This window comes from Rhinopithecus roxellana, chromosome 10 (genome assembly GCF_007565055.1).
Source record: "Rhinopithecus roxellana isolate Shanxi Qingling chromosome 10, ASM756505v1, whole genome shotgun sequence".
NCBI lineage: Eukaryota > Metazoa > Chordata > Mammalia > Primates > Cercopithecidae > Rhinopithecus > Rhinopithecus roxellana.
The window spans coordinates 41,234,569-41,253,029 of NC_044558.1; the positions used below are offsets into that span (position 1 = coordinate 41,234,569).

The 18,461-nt window shown below is 37.7% G+C and overlaps 1 protein-coding gene across 5 annotated transcripts in view; it reads right to left on the reverse strand.

The window, feature by feature from the left end:
* The window catches only part of FRS2 (fibroblast growth factor receptor substrate 2), a 110,893-nt gene that overhangs the window by 19,700 nt on the left and 72,732 nt on the right, over positions 1-18,461 (reverse strand). For 2 of the 5 annotated variants that reach the window (XM_030939206.1, XM_030939204.1), the window contains one exon: positions 11,185-11,242. The exons of 2 other annotated variants lie outside the window; for them this stretch is intronic. The gene's annotated coding sequence lies outside the window, so the exon portion shown is untranslated. Of the gene's footprint in view, positions 1-11,146; positions 11,243-18,461 lie in introns of all 5 variants that reach the window. One more of the 5 variants, XM_030939205.1, reaches the window with a different exon arrangement.

Below are 18,461 nucleotides of genomic sequence, written 5' to 3' on the forward strand. Positions count from 1 at the left end.
TCATTTATAAGATTAGGACACCCACTTCATATAGCTACTATGAAAAAGCAAAAAAATCTCTGGATATAAAGACATTTAGAAAATTAATAGCATTTTAAAAGACAAGGCATTATTATATCATCATTACAAGTAAAATTCTGTCTCTTACTTCACAAAGAAGCCTTTTGCACTGTAAGCACAGAAAATCTAGAACTTAAGCACATCCTTATAACAAGTATTACATTAATAAATTTAGTAAAGCTCTCCTAAATTATTCCAAATATGATTCTTGCAGAATGACATGTAAAGAGAAAACTGAACTCTATTCATAAGTATGATTATAAATTTGGTGCTTAGGAAGGTATATGTGCTCTTTTGGTTCACTAGCAATGAGGGGGAATTTGGCTTATACTACAGTAATACTACAGTAATTTTGTTCAAATACAACCAGGAAAGAATGTCTATAGTTAGAAGCACAGCAACATAACTAAATTTTGGGCACAGTAAACTGCCACATTTCATTACATTAAAACAATCAAGAGGATGGCATTCAAAAACCATGTTGTATCCATGGTCTGGCTGTTGTTTTTTTTTTTAAACCACTGGGTAGGTCTTTTAATATACACATTAATTTCCTGTTAATTCTTAACACTGACAAAGATTTCTGAATTATTTATATTATTCTGAAAAAGAGGAGTTAAAAAAAAAAAAAGCTAAGGAGGGGAGATTCTCAGTACATTCTGCTAGTTGCCTTAAATCAGAACCATTATGTCAAAAGCAAGGACATCTGCAACAGTTCCCTTGTTAGGTGAAAATTTAAAGTACACACCTATACACAAAACTACAATGGTACATGACTATTTTTAAGCATCCATCCATGAGTATGGTTGTATTTGCACATTCTTAAATGGATCTTTCTTCCTTTTTTTAAATCTGAGGACAAAGTTGATGAACTGCTTCATAATACTTAACCCTCCACTCACACCCTCTTTTTAACTCTTGAAAAAAATCAATTACATTACTTACAAATCACTTCAATATCTGGTACTTTAATTTCTGGCAATTATATCTAATCAAAATTCCCTGAACTGCAGTTTAAACCAGATTCCTCTCATTTCTCTATTGAAGACAAGTAAAACCAGTATGATCAAGAAAGATTAAGCATATGCTTATGTATATTTAAACTGTCATCAATTCACTTTTCTGTGGATAAATTTAAAATATTAATAAAGTGGCATTTCTTTTAAGATGGGTCTCACTATGTTGCCCAGGCTGGTCTCGAACTTCTGGGCTCAAGCAATCCTCCCACTTCAGCCTCCCAAAGTGCTGGGATTACAGGTGTGAGCCACTGTGCCCAGCCTAAAGCAGCATTTCTTTATTTCAGACATAGTTGCTTGAATTAAGCTAACAAAAGGTTACGTAGTAGATAAAAATGATTTTTAAGCAACTATCAATATTAAAGAGAAAATTAAACAATGAATTCCTGTCCCTATCCACACACTGAGGCATTTTACCAAGTATTTTCTGAGCACCTATTCTGTGTGTCAGGCACTGAGTTAAGTGTTAGCAATAAAGATAAAGGACACATTCCCTGACTCTAAGGAGCTTACTGTGTAGTGAGAGAGACAGACAAGAAAATGAATATGTGGCAGAATTGCAGACCCATGTGCTGGTGCTATCAGAACATTCAATATAGAGCAGAAGGAAAGACAGAAGCATCAAAAAAGGCTCCCTGGGAAAGCTGGTCCCTACACTGAGTCCTGAAAGATGGATGGGAGTTAGCTAGGGCAGGGGCAATCCAGATCAAGAAGAAAACATGTAAAACCCCCCCAAACCTAAAAGAACATGGCCTCCTCCAGGAGCACCTGGTAGTTCCTTAGAGCTGGAATGTAGGGTGTGCATGTGAAAATATTAGGAGATAGGTAGGAAAGAAGGCACATGGCCATTTCACCGAGGGTCAGTTTGTACTACTGAGGGTAATTCACATTTCCCCTTAAAATCTTACATAAACCACTAATGTCCTACCAGAATACTTACCCATGGGGGCAGAAAATTGACATTACATTCAAGAATAATTTAACTTAAAATTGTTAAGAATAAAATTAATAGTGTTTTACTGTCTGTCATGTCCAAATTCTAACCTTCAAGGCACAACATCCATCTATAAACATTCCCCCTGATAGCAACTGGACTTGCAGTGTCACCGAACAATGACCTGAACCTCAGATTCTCTCTTCCCTTCTAGACCCAGAAAACTCACACACTTTAACCCCAAATCTCACAGTGAATCTCAAAGTCCTTTTTAATCATATATTTTGTTTTTTAGGAACAGAAATCCAAGAATATACATAGAGAGAGATTCATTTGTTTGTGCGTATGCGTGTTTGTGTGTGTATGTATACATATAAAACAACACACACACAGATATAAAACAATTTTGTGTGGGTATTTGGCAAATACTAAGAAAGTATTACTAAACTAGTTTGCTAAAAAACTAGCTTTTTTAAAACAGAAAAAGCTAAAATGGAAGATGATACAAAATACTATCTCCACCTTTAGTAGTGTTGGTCATAACTCAATCCTGGAGTCATCTTGGTACATATCTATAGCAAGAGACACTGGTGATGAAATTTAGACAATTAAATTGGAGCACCCATAATGTCTGCCCTAAGATATGTGCAAACCCAGCAGATGAGTCACTCAGTCTTAGCTAATTAACAAGGTAATCAGTACCAAGGGCAACAATCCTAGTACACACACACCCACACACACAAAAATCAACCTTCAGAACTCTCAAAGAAACTCTTAGTTTAGGCCAGGTGCGGTGGCTCAAGCCTGCAATCCCAGCACTTTGGGAGGCCGAGACGGGTGGATCACGAGGTCAGGAGATCGAGACCATCCTGGCTAACACGGTGAAACCCCGTCTCTACTAAAAAAATACAAAAAACTAGCCGGGAGAGGTGGCGGGCGCCTGTAGTCCCAGTTACTTGGGAGGCTGAGGCAGGAGAAAGGCGTAAACCTGGGAGGCAGAGCTTGCAGTGAGCTGAGATCCGGCCACTGCACTCCAGCCTGGGCGACACAGCGAGACTCCATCTCAAAAAAAAAAAAAAGAAACTCTTAGTTTAGTGCCTTATACTGCAGTATAAAAACATATACAGGGAAATCAAACACCATCCTCTAGCAACATCAAAAGGATGAGCATTCTGTATGAGCAATCCCATAGCTCTCTCCACTAAAAATTCACAGATTGCACCATAGAAAGCAAAGGTGTGTGCTTTTAAGGCAGCAGTAAGAAAGTAGAGGCACTCTCTAGAAAACGATTATCATTAACTCTGAAAATCTGAATGAATAGATTTGATCTCATAGAGTTAGAGCATTCAGTTTTCTGTAAACATTGTAGATCAAAATTCCATGTTTTTATTCTTTAGCTCAGTGATAATTTCTATGTATTAATCTTACAACTGTGTCGAATTAATAAAGGGTCACTTAACCTTCATAATAAACCTCTAGTTTAGAAATTTATTAATAAACAGTAATCCCTTAGCAGGGACAGAACTCTAGCATAATAAATACTTAACTTATGAAAAACACATATCATACAAAATCTTTAACCCAATATCCATTTACTAAAAAATACTGTGAAATTCAAAGGAATTGTTATTTCCCAAATAAATGCCAAATTGTTCTTAATGTAATCACTGAGTAACTTAAAATCAATTCAGTTTTTTCTATTACACTCATGTTTATAGGCAATGAAGTTTTTACTAAACTGAGCAACTGTAGGAGGTAAAACCACAAGTATGAATTTTACAATATTTTCCTTAATATGGTATACCTAACGGTTCTTAAAAAGCATTTGGCTTTATGGCTTTATTTTTTTAAACAACAAAATTTAAAGGCAAGTCACTCTAATTTCAAGCTTCATGTTAAATACACAAACTAATATTATTCAAACCATAAACATCAATAAAACACTAAAAGACATGTAAGAAAATCCCTAGGCATCTTCACTTTTTATATGTAATACCTTTAACCTATAAACTAAATAAACACTAATGATGGATAACAGAACAGTAAATAAAAGCTGGTCACGGAGGCTCACGCCTGTAATTCCAGCACTTTGGTCAAGGCAGGCAGATCACTTGAGGTCAGAAGTTCAAGACCAGTCTGACCAACATAATTAAACCCCGTCTCCATACAAAAATGAGCCAGGTGTGACGGTACATGCCTGTAGTCCCGGCTACTCAGGGGGCTGAGACGTGTGAATCGCTTGACCCTGGGAGGCGGAGGCTGCAGTGAGCTGAGATCACGCCACTGCACTCTAGGCTTGGTAACAGAGCAAGACAAAAAGAAAGGAAAGGAAGGGGAAGGGGAAGGGAAAGGGAAAAGGAAAGGGAAAGGGAAAGGGAAGAGAAAAGAAGAAGAGGTAAATTAAAAGGTATTTTTCAAAACTGTATATAGAAATGTGTAAGTACAATTTACTGTAAATCTGTACTTCCAAACTCAGGTGGATATGATGTTACCAGACTAATATTAAAAGCCTAAATATGGGCCAGGTGTGGTGGCTTACACCTGCAATCCCAGCACTGTGGAAGACTGAGGCAGGGGGACTGCTTGATGCCAGGACTTTGAGACCAGCCTGTGCAACATAGCAAGACATCATCTCTAATTTTTTTTAAAGTCTAATATTGACTATGTGTACATGAAATGTGTATACCATGTGTACACATGGTACACATACACAGTGATCAAAAGAAGCTATGCCAAATGCCAAGCAACTCTAACCCCCCAAAACAAACTGTTTCACAAATAGCTCATTTAAATGTTTTTGCATTTAAATCAACCTAAAATACTGATAAATATACTCTCAAAGAAAACTAAACTTGGGCCGGGCGCAGTGGCTCATGCCTGTAATCCCAGCACTTTGGGAGGCCGAGGCGGGCGGATCACAAGGTCAGGAGATCGAGACCATGGTGAAACCCCGTCTCTACTAAAAATACAAAAAATTAGCCGGGCGCGGTGGTGGGCGCCTGTAGTCCCAGCTACTCAGGAGGCTGAGGCAGGAGAATGGCGTGAACCCGGGAGGCGGAGCTTGCAGTGAGCCGAGATCGCGCCACTGCACTCCAGCCTGGGCGACAGAGCGAGACTCCGTCTCAAAAAAAAAAAGAAAACTAAATTTGCCTATTTATTCTCTACTTCTAGAGCAGTGCATTCAAAGTAACTGTTACAATCTAACACACCTGATTCAAGTATCCCACTAATAAAAATGTTTGTTCTGTACAGTCATCCCTTGGTGTATCTGGGTATTGGTTCCAAGGCCTCTGTATGGACCAAAACACGTGCACACTCAAGTGCCACAGTCGTCCCTGTGGAATCTGTGTATATGAAAAGTCAGCCCTTTGTATATGGAAATTTTGCATCCCACAAATACTTTCTGGTTGACAAAATCCACCTATAAGTGGAGCCATACGGTTCAAACCCTCTGTTGTTAAAGGGTCAATTGTATATACGTTTTGTAACATGCCCCCTCACGAAATGCCAACAACAAAAAGTTTACCAGAACAGTTTGCATCAGAGCACATCTATCCCTGTGATTAACTTTTATAGAGCTCTTAAAATAAGTATTCTTCAAAAACTATTTAATGACAAAGACAAAATGTTCATGATATAAAATTAAGTATAAGAAAAAAGGGCTGGGCGCAGTGGCTCATGCCTGTAATCCAGCACTTTGGGAGGCCGAGGCAGGCAGATCACCTGAGGTTAGGAGTTTGAGACCAGCCTGGTCAACATGATGAAACCCCATCTCTACTAAAAACATAAAAATTAGCCAGGGGTGGTGGCACATGCCTGTAATCCCAGCTACTCGAGAGGTTGAGGTAGGAGTATTGTTTGAGTCTGGCAGGCAGAGGTTGCAGTGAGCTGAGTTCACGCCACTGCACTCCAGTCTGGGCAACAGAGCAAGAGCAAGACTCCGTCTCAAAAAAAAAAAAAAAAAAAAAAAAAAGAGAGAAGAAAAAAGGTAAAAAACTATTATTAAAAAAAATAAAGCTGGGCCGAGCATGTGGTTCACACCTATAATCCCAGCACTTTAGGAGGCCGAGTAGGGAGGACTGCCTGAGCCTGGGAATTCAAGATCAGCCTGGGCAATTTAGTGAGACCCTGTCTCTACAAAAAATAATAAAAAAAAAAAAAATAGCAGGGCATGGTGGCAAATGCCTGTAATCCCAGCTACCAGGGAGGCTGAGGTGGGAGGATCGCTTGAGCCCAGGAGGTCAACAGTGCAGTGAGCTGTGATCATGCCACTGCACTCTAGCCTGGGCCACAGAGTGAGATACTGTCTCAAAACAATAACAAACCACTAGATGCAATATGTATCCCTAGGTTGGATCCTGGAACAGAAAAATAACATTAGTAGAAAAACAGAAGAAATGTAAATACTCTGTGGTTCAGTTAATAGTATTGTACTAGTATTAATTTCTTAGTTTTGACAAATATGCCACAGTTACATAAGATGTTAACACTAGGGGAAGCTAGGTGAAGGGCATATGGGAACTATCTTTACAACTTAACATTCTAAAGTTATTCTAAAAAATTTTATTTTAAAAGTTGCTCTTCACATCCAGTAGCAAACTTGAGAGGATTTGCATTTTTAAAAAATAACATTTTACACCTATTTTTCTCTCCCCTACCTCCACATAAAATACATAAACCCACAAAAAAAAAAAAACTAGATGAACACACCCTAAAATGTTAACACTGATTCATTTGGTGGTAGAATGAAAAGGATTTTTTCTTTTTATGTTTTCTAGTGTGTGAATTGCTTTTATAATCAATGAATTATTAACTAAAGAAAATACAAATCAATACTTACTGAAGAGTTATTTAGAAACAAAAGCTGTAAGTGTCTAAGCAAGCCCAAAGGCAGACTACATACAAAACACGTTTGGGCAGACTGTGAAGAACACAGTGGCCAAGGGAAACTGCCAGGAGTATTTAAGTAGGGAAACTCTAATTAGTAAATGCTGGAAACCTGCCAACAAGCAGAACTTAACATCTACTCTCAGGTTAAAGTGCCTGAGGCCAACAAGCTATGCTCAAAATTCACATCTTAGGGGAATGAAATGTCTTGAAAAGCACCCAATACTAAGAATTCACGGAGATACACAGCCTGGGTTTACTTCAAACACAAATAATGCAGCTGGACACCTGGTACACAACTGCCCACTGAGAACTCCTAGAGACAGGCTTCAGTACCACAATATGTTTCCAAAGTTTTTCTTCCCTACTTCTTTCCTCTCTAACATCTTCCTACTACCTACACCCATTCCTTAGCCCTAAGGCCTAAAAATGGCACCCTGGTGCCATCTAGCAACATGGGTAGAATTATACAGTTCTAGAGACCACTGAAATTACAGAATCAAATCCAATTTCAGATGTGTAACAGATGCCTCCCACAAGCCTTTTTTTTTTTTTCCTGATGCTTTTAAGGAAAACTATGTTCTAGTAACTCCATTAAGCCATAAGAAGGGAAAATTTAATCAACAATAAATATTCTCCAATCAAAATTTAAGGGTACAATCATATTGTCCCTTAAAGAAAGTGCTAGTGGAATCAGATTACATTTTGATAAGAAATTTCTTCTAAGCTGTAATCAGCATAACTTACATATGTTAGGTTGCAAGCTCCTAAAATAACTCTAAGTGGGCCAGGCGCGGTGGCTCACGCCTATAATCCCAGAACTTTGGGAGGCCGAGGCAGGTGGATCAGGAGGTGAGCAGTTCAAGACCATCCTGGCCAACACAGTGAAACCCTATCTCTAATGAAAATGCAAAAAATTAGCAGGGTGTGGTGGCAGGCGCCTGTAATCCCAGCTATTCGGGAGGCTGAGGCAGGAGAGTCTTGTGTACCTGGGAGGCAGAGGCTGCAGTGAGCTGAGATCGTGCCACTGCACTCCAGCCTGGGCAACAGAGTGAGACTGAGATTCCGTCTCAAAAAAAAAAAAAAAAATCACTCTAAGTGGCCTGTTCTGAGTTTTGTGTTGTTTTTTAAAAAAATTTGTAATTGTTTGTTTATGGGACACTCATTCTCAGCAGAAAGTATAGTAAGTCCTAGAATCACCACTTAATAAACATTTATATGCATTCCTTTTTACTTTTTTTTTGGTTGTTGAGATGGAGTCTCACTCTGCTGCCCAGGCTGTAGTGCAATGGCACGATCTTGGCTCACTGCAACCTCCACCTCCGGGGTTCAGGCAATTCCCCTGCCTCAGCCTCCCGAGTAGCTAGAATTACAGGTGTGCACCACCATGCCCAGCTAAGTTTTGTATTTTTAGTAGAGACAGGATTTCACCGTGTTGTCCAGGCTGATCTCGAACTGCTGACCTCAGGTGATCTGCCCACCTCGGCCTCCCACAGTTTACTCTTTTGAATCCTTGTGGACTCTGTAATAAGGTATCTAGGATTAACTCAATGACGTACAAAGTAAGACACTACACTCAGAGGCAAAGGGGTTTTGTAAGTTAAAGTACCTGGCCTTTACTTCTTGAGTTCTGTAACAGTGATTTTAAGCATCAGAAGCCTTTGTTTCTTACTTTCCAGTTCTTGGTTGTGTTTAAGACAGTAGAGGTTACCTACCAAAAAAGTGATCCTCAGGTATGGTGGCCACTGTACTATTATTGTTGTTACTTTGAAAATTAATAGACATATATCCTGTTTTTCATCATAGCTGAGACATGATGGATTTTAAGACTGATATTTTATATACCACTGAGAAAGAAAAAAAGTCAATTTAACTATAATATGCCACTAATTGTAAGACACACCCAAATTTTAGTGAATAAAATTGGGAAATGTCTCTTAGGATCAATAAAATATGTCATACAGTCAATGAAAGAACTATCAACACATTACAAATAACAGAAATGCAAAGTTGTTTGGACTGTCTTTTCTTTGCTCCTTCCCAGATGGTGAAGATAGTTACAATCAAGTGGTAGGATTTCAGAGCATCCAAGACTGACGTGATGTTCTTTTAAGCCCTTGCTAAATATTGATCTAAAAAACAATCTCATAATGCAGACTGCTGGGAACTATTTTCTCCATTTTTCAATGGGGGAAATGAAGGTGAATAAATTAATCAAAATTTTACTAGAAGTCAAATTTAGAATGTTCAGTTTTCCGCTCTACTACATTAACAAAGACAATATGCATCCTTCCTCTAAAGGTTTCATGGTTTGCTTTCCTTCAGATTTACCTGGATCTTAATTTAAACATGTACCAATCATCCATGGTGAAGGTAATTCTGAAGAGCCACATTCATAATTACACTTGAGCTCATCCCTCTGAAAACAACTACAATAACATATAATTTGGTAGTTTTGTTTGTTTGTTTGTTTTAAGACAGGGTCTTGCTCCATTGCCCAGGCTGGAGTGTAGTGGGGCAATCAAAGCTCACTGCAGCCTTAACCTTTTGGACTCAAGTGATCCTCCCGCCTCAGCCTCCCAAAGTAGTTTGGATTACAGGCGTGCACCACCACACGCAGCTAATTTTTAAAATGTTTTGCAGAGACATGGTCTAGCAATGTTGCCCAGGGGGTCTAGAACTCCTGGCCCCACGCAATACTCCCGCCTCGGCCTCCCAAAGTGCTGGGATTTGAAAGCAACTTTGAGAATATTTCTTTCTTCTTCTTCTTCTTCTTTTTTTTTAAAGACAAATGTGAAGAAAACAAATCTCAACAAAAAACAGCTGAAATTTCTAAGAAGATGTCTTATTCCATCATACTCTCAAAATGTTTCTTCACCAATACTGGCTGAAAAGCTGTGTACTTTTAATCTTTTTAAAAAGACTTTGAATAATCTTTAAAAAGTCTCTCAACTTAATTCAACAGTTAGCTACAAATAATATTGGTTTCCTATAATTATGTACATAAAATACTCATGTTGAAGCCTTATAGTTTTAAATTTTCCACACGTAAATTACAAAATTGAATTCCCAGAAATGATTCATCCTTCTAAATAGAAAGTACAGTATGGCTCAGGTGAGGTTTTAATTCTCATATAATTGACAAATGGCATACAATATCTCTGCTATCTCAATGTACTTTAAATACTACATTAGAATTTAAAATGAAAGGCTTTGGTGGTTTTGCTTGTTTTGAGACAGGTCTTGCTCCATCGCCCAGGCTGGCAATATTGGAGATAATGTCTTCTAGAGAAATGTAGAATGCTAAAAACAAAGCCTTTTGTTTTAGACTTAGTGAAAATATGTACTTGAACACTAGAGAGATCTGAGTTCTTACTTAATCTCTCTGAATCTATATTTCCTCACAGGTTAAGTTAAAAATACTTCCTACCAACATTCCCTACACTTTATATGGTTTTTGCAGGTTCGGAAGTGGTTGTTGCATGCAATAACCATGAGGACTGAATTAAGTTACTAAACAATGAAGATGGGGGAAAAAAGGATGGATTAGAGTGATACTTAAGCGCTAGCCTTAATAACACCTGATGATTGGTTAGACTGGGAAGGAAAGCAGAAGTCAAGGAAAATACTCACATTTTCAGTTGAGGTTGATAGTACATACATTGAGCCAGGGAACATAGGAAGGACACAAGGTTTAGAAAAACATATAAGCTCAGTTTTGAATTGTACTTTGATGTCTGTGAGACATCCAAATGGAGATGCTCAACAGACAAACAGAAATATAGGTGTGGAGATGGGAGAGAGATTTGGGAGTCATCAGCTTACAGATGCAAGCATAGGGACAGATGAGACTGCCCAGTGCAAAGAAAAGTAAGACCTGCAGCAGCTCAGAAACACCAACATTTAAAGGAATTGTGAAAAAAGAAGAGTGAAAAAAAGCCCACAAGGAGACTGGACATTCACTCTCCAAGAAACAAGAGGAAAACCCCCAAGAGTGTGGTATCACAGAAGCCTAGGGGAAGACTGAGGAAAGGTGAGATGGGATTGAAAGAACATTGTCAAATCAATAAGGTAAGACTGTAGAAACCAGTGTGGAGAAGAAAATATTTAGCAATATGGAAGAGCAGAACAGAGACAGACAACTGTCTTCAAATTTCCATCTTATGGAATAATAGGCTTGATTTGCTCCTGAAATAGGAGACGGACCAAACGACAGAAGTCTATGCAAATGGAACAAAGTTCTATCTACCCAACAAAGAACTGAGTTCCCTTTAAATGCTGAGTTACCAATCGCGGACAGTGTTTCAGTCGAGTCCATTACTGGTTAAGAAGTGTGATGTTGTCTCTAAAAACAAAATGAATTAAATACACAAAATTAACAACAACAAAGTTAGATGTGATGATTTGAGTTTTATTTCAATTGAAATAAATTTCAAGGACTAAACTAAATCTGAACTACTTTACATTAAAGGGAACAAAAGGACACAACAAAACAGCTTTAAAATACTTAAGAAATATAAAGCATATTTCTTAAGTTATTATTTCTGAAGTTATATTATATTCAATTAACTCTAAGTAAAACACATAAAAAAGATAAAAAGCATTTTTAACTTTGTAAGTCCAAAGTAAAACATATAATATGATATAAAACCTCTAAAGTCTTCACTAAATTTTATGGTTGATTTTTAGCTGTACTAATTCTGTTTAATATCATTAAAATCTACCCAACTGAGTTTTCAGAATTTTCTACTACTAAATAATTATGTTCTTCATTTCTCTCTTTGCTATATTTTTAAACCTGAAGCACATACATGTATTTGTTTGTTTTAAGGTAGGGCTTAAAGTTATCTGCAATGCTGTATATTTTCCATTTGACCCTCCAAAGCCACTCTCTAACCTTCTCTACTCTACTCTGCGCCCTAGGAGCCTCACCTGCGTGGAGGCACCAGCAGACCAGACTGGCTGTGGTTCCCTTCCTTACGGAGGTTCTTCTAGTAATGGCCCCTGTTAGGCAGCTCTCTCACATACTTATAGCTCTTGCTGATTCAGGTAATCACTTCCTCTCTCTTCCCCTTTTTAGACACCTATGAGTGTTAACAGCTATTCCTAGCAGCCCGGTGTTCCTAGCAAACCTGGCTAGTATCACGTGCTGATTTCCCTTAACCTGCCCATAATGTGTAAATAATCCCTTTATTAAATTCTTTTCCATTACAGGGTTCCTGCCAGAACCCTGACTTATAGCAGTTGTTATTGATGTTTTCAATACAGTAATTATATATTACACTATAATCACTGGAAAAGATACCTTATGAGAAAAGAGCCACAATCACCAGCTTTTACATTTCTTAGTCAAACCAACTAAACTCCTAAGAATCGAAAATAAAAATTACCAACCTAAAAATGTTTGAGAGAAGGAATTACTTATTTTATTAAGATTAATATCCAAAAATCTTGCAGTCACCCTTCACCTTACTCTCTCACATCCCATATCCAATTTCATCAATCCTTTCAGATCTATCTTCAAAATATACCCAAGTTCAACCACTGCTTAACATTTCCACTATTTCTTCTCTGGTCCAAGTTACCAACATTTCTTTATGAATTTTTCCCAACTGCCTTCTAATTGGTCTTTGCCTCTGATTGTCCTGCTCTAGTCTTTTCTCACCAGAGCAACCAGATTAATTCTGTTAAAAAGTATTAATACAGGAGCTTGGTGCAGTGGCTTACACCTGTAATTCCAGCAACTTGGGAGGCTGTGGTGGGTGGATCACTTGAGGCCAGGAGTTTAAGACCAGCCTGGGCAACAGCACAAGAACCCATCTCTAAAAATTAAAAAAAAAAACTTAGCCAGATGTGGTGGTATGCACCTGTAGTCCTAGCTACTTATTAGGAGGCTGAGATGGAAGGATCCCTTGAGCCCAGAAGTCGGAGGCTGCAGTGAGCCATGACTGCGCCATTGTACTCTAGCCTGGGTGAGAAAACAAGATCCCGAGTCAAAAAAAAAAAAAAAATATTAATGGATATTTTTCTGAAAATGGTAAAAATCATGACTCTCAAAAAACAGTAAAACAAACATATGTCAAAGATATAATTTAACTCATTAATAATAGAATTAGTAAGTCGTTACAACTGGTTCAGAGGAACATTCCAACAACTACACATACATAGGGAATAAGGAGCTCTGAAAGAAATTTACAAATAGATGCAAAACAGGTATATTCACAGGTAATATCAACTGCATTCTACTGGGGATAATTTATATTTATTTTCATGAATAAGATTTACTTGCATTTTCTACTTTATTGTGGTAAAATACACATAAAATTTACCATCTTAACTATCCATCATCCATCTCTGTAACTCTTTTTTTCTTTTTGAGACAGGGTCTCACTCTGTCAACTAGGCGGGAGGGCAGTGATGTGACCATAGCTCACTGCAGCCTTGACATCCTGCGCCTAAGGGATTCTCCCTTCTCAGCCTCTCAATTAGCTAGGACCACTGGCACATCCCACCATGTGCGGTTAACTTTTTAATGTTTTGTAGAGGCAAGGTCTCACTATGTTGCCTCGGCTTCTTTTCATCTTGTAAAACTGAAACTCCACAGCCGTTAAACAGTAACTCCCTCCTCCTCCCATCCCCTGACAACCACCATTCTACTTTCTCTCTAATTTTGACTATACTACCTCCTTCACATAAGTAGAATCACATAGCATTTGTCTTCGTGTGACTGGCTTATTTCACTTAGCGTAATGTCTTCAAGGTTCATCCATGATGTAGCATATTACAGAATTTCCTTCCTTTTTAAGGCCGAATGATATTCCACTGCATCTATATACCACATTTTACTTACCCATTCATCTGTCAATGAACACTTGGGTTGCTTCCACCTTTCGGCTACTGTGTACAGATATGGGTGTACAAATACCTTAAGACCCTGCCTTCGGTTCTTTTGGATATACTCAGAAGTTGAATTGTTGCATCATATGGTAATTCTGTTTTTAATTTTTTGAGGACCACAAAACTGTACCATTTTATATTCTCACCAACAGTGCATAAGGTTTCCAATTTTTCCACGTCCTCACCAACATTTGTTACTATTTTTTAAAAAAATAGTAGCCATCTGTGGCCAGGTGCAGTGGCTCACACCCATAATCCCAGCACTTTGGGAGGCCGAAGCAGGCAAATCTTGAGGCCAGGAGTTCGAGACGAGCCTGGACAACAGGGTAAAACCCCATCTCTACTAAAAATACAAAAATTAACCAGGCATGGTGGCACATGCCTGTAATCCCAGCACTTTGGGAGGCCAAGGTGAGTGGATCACTTGAGGCCAGGAGTTTGAGACCAGCCTGGGTAACACAGCAAAACCCTGTCTCTACTAAAAATACAAAAATTAGCCAGGTGTGGTGGTGCACACCTATAGTCCCAGCTACTTGGGAGGCTGAGATGTAAGAATCACTTGAATCTGGGAGGCGGAAGTTGCAGCAAGCTGAGATCACACCACCGCGCTCCAGCCTGAGCTACACAGTGAAACTCCATCTCAAAAAAAAAAAAAAAAAAAGAGTAGCGTGAGGGTAATATAATGAGTGTGAGGGTAGTATCTCACTATATTTCTGATTTGCATTTCTCTAATAATTGTTGACGTTAAACATCTTTTCATATGCTTACTGGCCTTTGTATATCTTCTTTGGTATAATGTCTATTCAAGTCCTTGGCCCATTTTTAAATTAGTTTTTGGTTTTGAGTTTCAAAAGTTTTTTCTTGTATTGTTTGTGCCTTTGGTGTTACACCCAAGATACCACTGCCAAATTCAATGTCATGAAGCATTTGCCCTACATTTCCTTACAACAGTTGTACACTTTTGATTCATTTTAATTTTTGTATATTGTGCTAGATGAAGGTCCAAGGTATGTAGATATCCAGTTTTTACAGCATCACTTGTTGAAGAGACTGTCCCTTTCCCACTTAATAGTCTTGGTACTCTTGTCAAAAATTATTTGCCCATATATGCAAGTGTTTATTTCTGGGTTTTTGTTTTTTGTTTTTTTTTTTCTTTTTTGACACGCGGTCTCGCACTGTCACCCAGGCTGGAGTGCAGTGGCACGATCTCGGCTCACTGCAACCTCCGCCTCCTGGGTTCAAGCAATTCTCCTGCTCAGCCTCCCAAATAGCTAAGATTACAGGACTCCACCGCCACACCCAGCTAATTTTTTGTATTTTTAGTAGAGATAGGGTTTCACCATGTTGGCCAGACTGGTCTCGAACTCCTGACCTCGAGATTCACCCGCCTTGGCCTCCCAAAGTGCTGGGATTACAGGTGTGAGCCACCATGCTGGTCTATTTCTGGGTTCTCTATTATATTCCATTGGGCTATATGTCTGCCTAAATTTATGCCAATACCATGCTGTTTGATTACTATATCTTTGTAGTAAGTTTTGAGATCAGGAAGTGTGAATCACCAACTTTGTTCTTCTTTTTCAAGATTGTTTTAGCTATTGACAGTCCCTTGATACTCAATATGAATTGTAGAATGGGCTTTTCTAATTTTGCAAAAATCATCATTGCGGTTTTGATAGGAATTGCACTGATTCTGTAGATTATTTTTAGTATTCATATCTTAACAATATGAAGGCTTCCAATCCATGAAAAGCAAATCTTTTTCATTTATTTAATTTCTTTGAACAATGTTTTATACTTTTTGTTGTAAAAGTCTTTCACTTTTTTGGTTAATTCGTATTTTATTCTTTTGATGCTATTGTAAACAAAATTGTTTTCTTAATTTCCTTTTCGTATTGTTCATTGTTAGATGAAACTGTTAACGCATTAGGGTTTTCTACACATAAGATCGTATCATCTGTAAACAGAGATTACTTTATTTCTTTCCAATTTGGATGGCTTTTCTTTTTCTTGCCTAATTGCTCTGGATAGAATACCCGTTACGATATTTCATAGAATTGGTGAAAGTGGGAATCCTTGCCTTGTTTCTGATCTCAGAGGAAAATCTCTTTTCAGTCTTTCATCACTGAATATGACATTCACTGTATTTTTCATATACGGCTTTTCCTATGTTGAAGTAGTTTCCTTTTATTTTTTATTTATTTATTTTTTTTTCAAGATGGAGTCAGGCTGGAGTGCAGTGGCATGATCTTGGCTCACTGCAACCTCCTCCTCCTAGGTTCAAGTGATTCTCCTGCCTCAGCCTCCTGAGTAACTGGGATTACAGGTGCACGCCACCACACCCAGCTAATTTTTACATTTTTAGTAGAGATGGGATTTCACCATGTTGGCCAGGCTGGTATCAAACTCCTGATCTCAAGTGACTCACCCACCTCAGTCTCCCAAAGTGCTAAAATTACAGGCATAAGCCACCACACCTGGCTCCTTTTATTTCTAATTTTAGTGTTTTTCTTTTTTAATCATGAAAGGATGCTGAATTTTGTCAAATGTTTTTTCTGCATCAATTGACACGATCATGTGGTTTTCTCCCATTCATACTTTTAATGCATACATTACATTGAACAATTTTCATATGTTGAACCATCTATGCATTCCAGGAATAAGTCCCACTTGATCATGGTATATAATCTCACTGATATGCTGCTGAATTTGGTTTCACTAGTATTTTGTTGAGGATTTTAACATCAATATTTATGATTCAATTGCATTTTTAAGAAGTTTTCTGTTAAGTTCCAGTACTCTAAAAAAAAAAAAAAAAAGCCTTCCTACCCCGCCACTGCCTTGCCCACAAAATGAGACAGAGATAAACTCAATGGCTGAGCTAGACAGGACACTCATTTGCCATTTTTTTGTCCACTTCAACGTGGTTCACAACTTTTCCTGACAAAATCCTGCCATGGCTCCCCCTATTCCTCTGAGAATAAAAATTAAGGACTTTTCAATGGTCTCTATGAGATCCTAAATTTTTTAGTAACATTTTCTGCCTCTCCCGTTCCACTACTGATCATGTACTTTAAAATTCTTCACTCTCCATATTCTGCTCCAGCCACAACGGCCTCCTTGCTGTTTCTAGAATACACTAAGTATGTTCCTATCTCAGGTCCTTTGCAAGTACTGTTCCTTGTACCTGGAATGCTCTTCTACCAGATATCAGCATAGCTTCCTCCTTCACTTGCTTCAGGTTTTTGTTCACAAATCAATTTATTAAAGAATTTTCCTGAGCACTTACATATGAAATAGATAAGCACTTACCCACCTAGCCTATGATAATACACTTTTTCCTCTTTCCCTACTACATTGTTCTCAAAACGCCTTACCACCAAGTGGCATACTACATATTGACTTGTTTTTTTATTCTCTATCTTCACTCCACTGCCGCCACAAAACGTAAACTCCATAGTGGCAAAGATTTTGTTTTGTTCACTGAAATATCCTTGGTGCCTGAAGAGTGCCAGACAGATATTAAATGCTTAATAAGTTTTAGTTGAATGAATATCGGATATTGTTTAAAAATAGCAACATTCTTATTCATAAAATTTGTTCCTGAATTTCTGCAATGTACAAACATATCAATAAAACTACAACCAAATGCTTTTACATTTTTACTTATTAACTTATGTTACTTAATAGTTACTTATTGAGATGACTTGCAAAAATGGGGCTCAAAATTATCACTTAGATTTGTCTGTATACTGACAGCCATCTCAAGAAAAATAATTTGAAATTTAAGATACAGTATCACAAAATTTCTTTTAGAAGCAATGCTACCCTGTTGTTATCAAAGTGAGCAAGTATACTCATAAGACTGAGGTAGCACCAGATATTTTTCCTTTTTGTACTATAGATTCAAAAACTGTCATTTGGATTATAGTTATTATAGCAGATGTAACTCCTGAAGACTCTATCTGGGTAAGTCAACCGCCTAAGAGTCATTATCCAAGCCACACTATTTCCTCCAAGCTAGGTCACTCTTTGACGTTTTGCAGTCTTGGGATGAGCCTAGGTGAAGGTGAAGATACTCTAGGAGTAAAACAATTGTTTATGTTGGATTTCTCATCCTACAACTTTTCCTAAGCTCTTTCATTTTCTAACATTAAAAGGCACTTAATATTAACTAGAATTTACTTTGAATATATTTGAACTACCTGCCATATGCAATTCCAACACCAACATCTTTGATCTGAGTTATTTCAGTGAAAACAGAAATATGGTTACATATGGTTGAAAGTACAAGTTTGGAACATCACAGACCAATGAAATAATGGTTTAGCTACAAACAGTATGTTTAAATATTTTTTCTTTACATACCCCGATTCAAAAATCTGTTTGAAATAATAAAGAATTTCAGAGCTAGTCTTTTTTCTGTATACTTTTTTCCTGTATACTTTAACAACCTCTAGATTACTTACAATACAAATGCTATCTAAATAGTTGTTATGCTGTATTTTGTAATTTTTATACTGCTTTCTATTTCAAATAATTTCAATCCGTGGCTGATTGAATTTGCAGGTGTGGAACCTATGGATACGAACAACCAACTATCAATCAAAGGTAAAGGCATCATAAAGTAAGGTTTTAAATTCCTCTAGTTGATAAGGCTGAACCTGTTT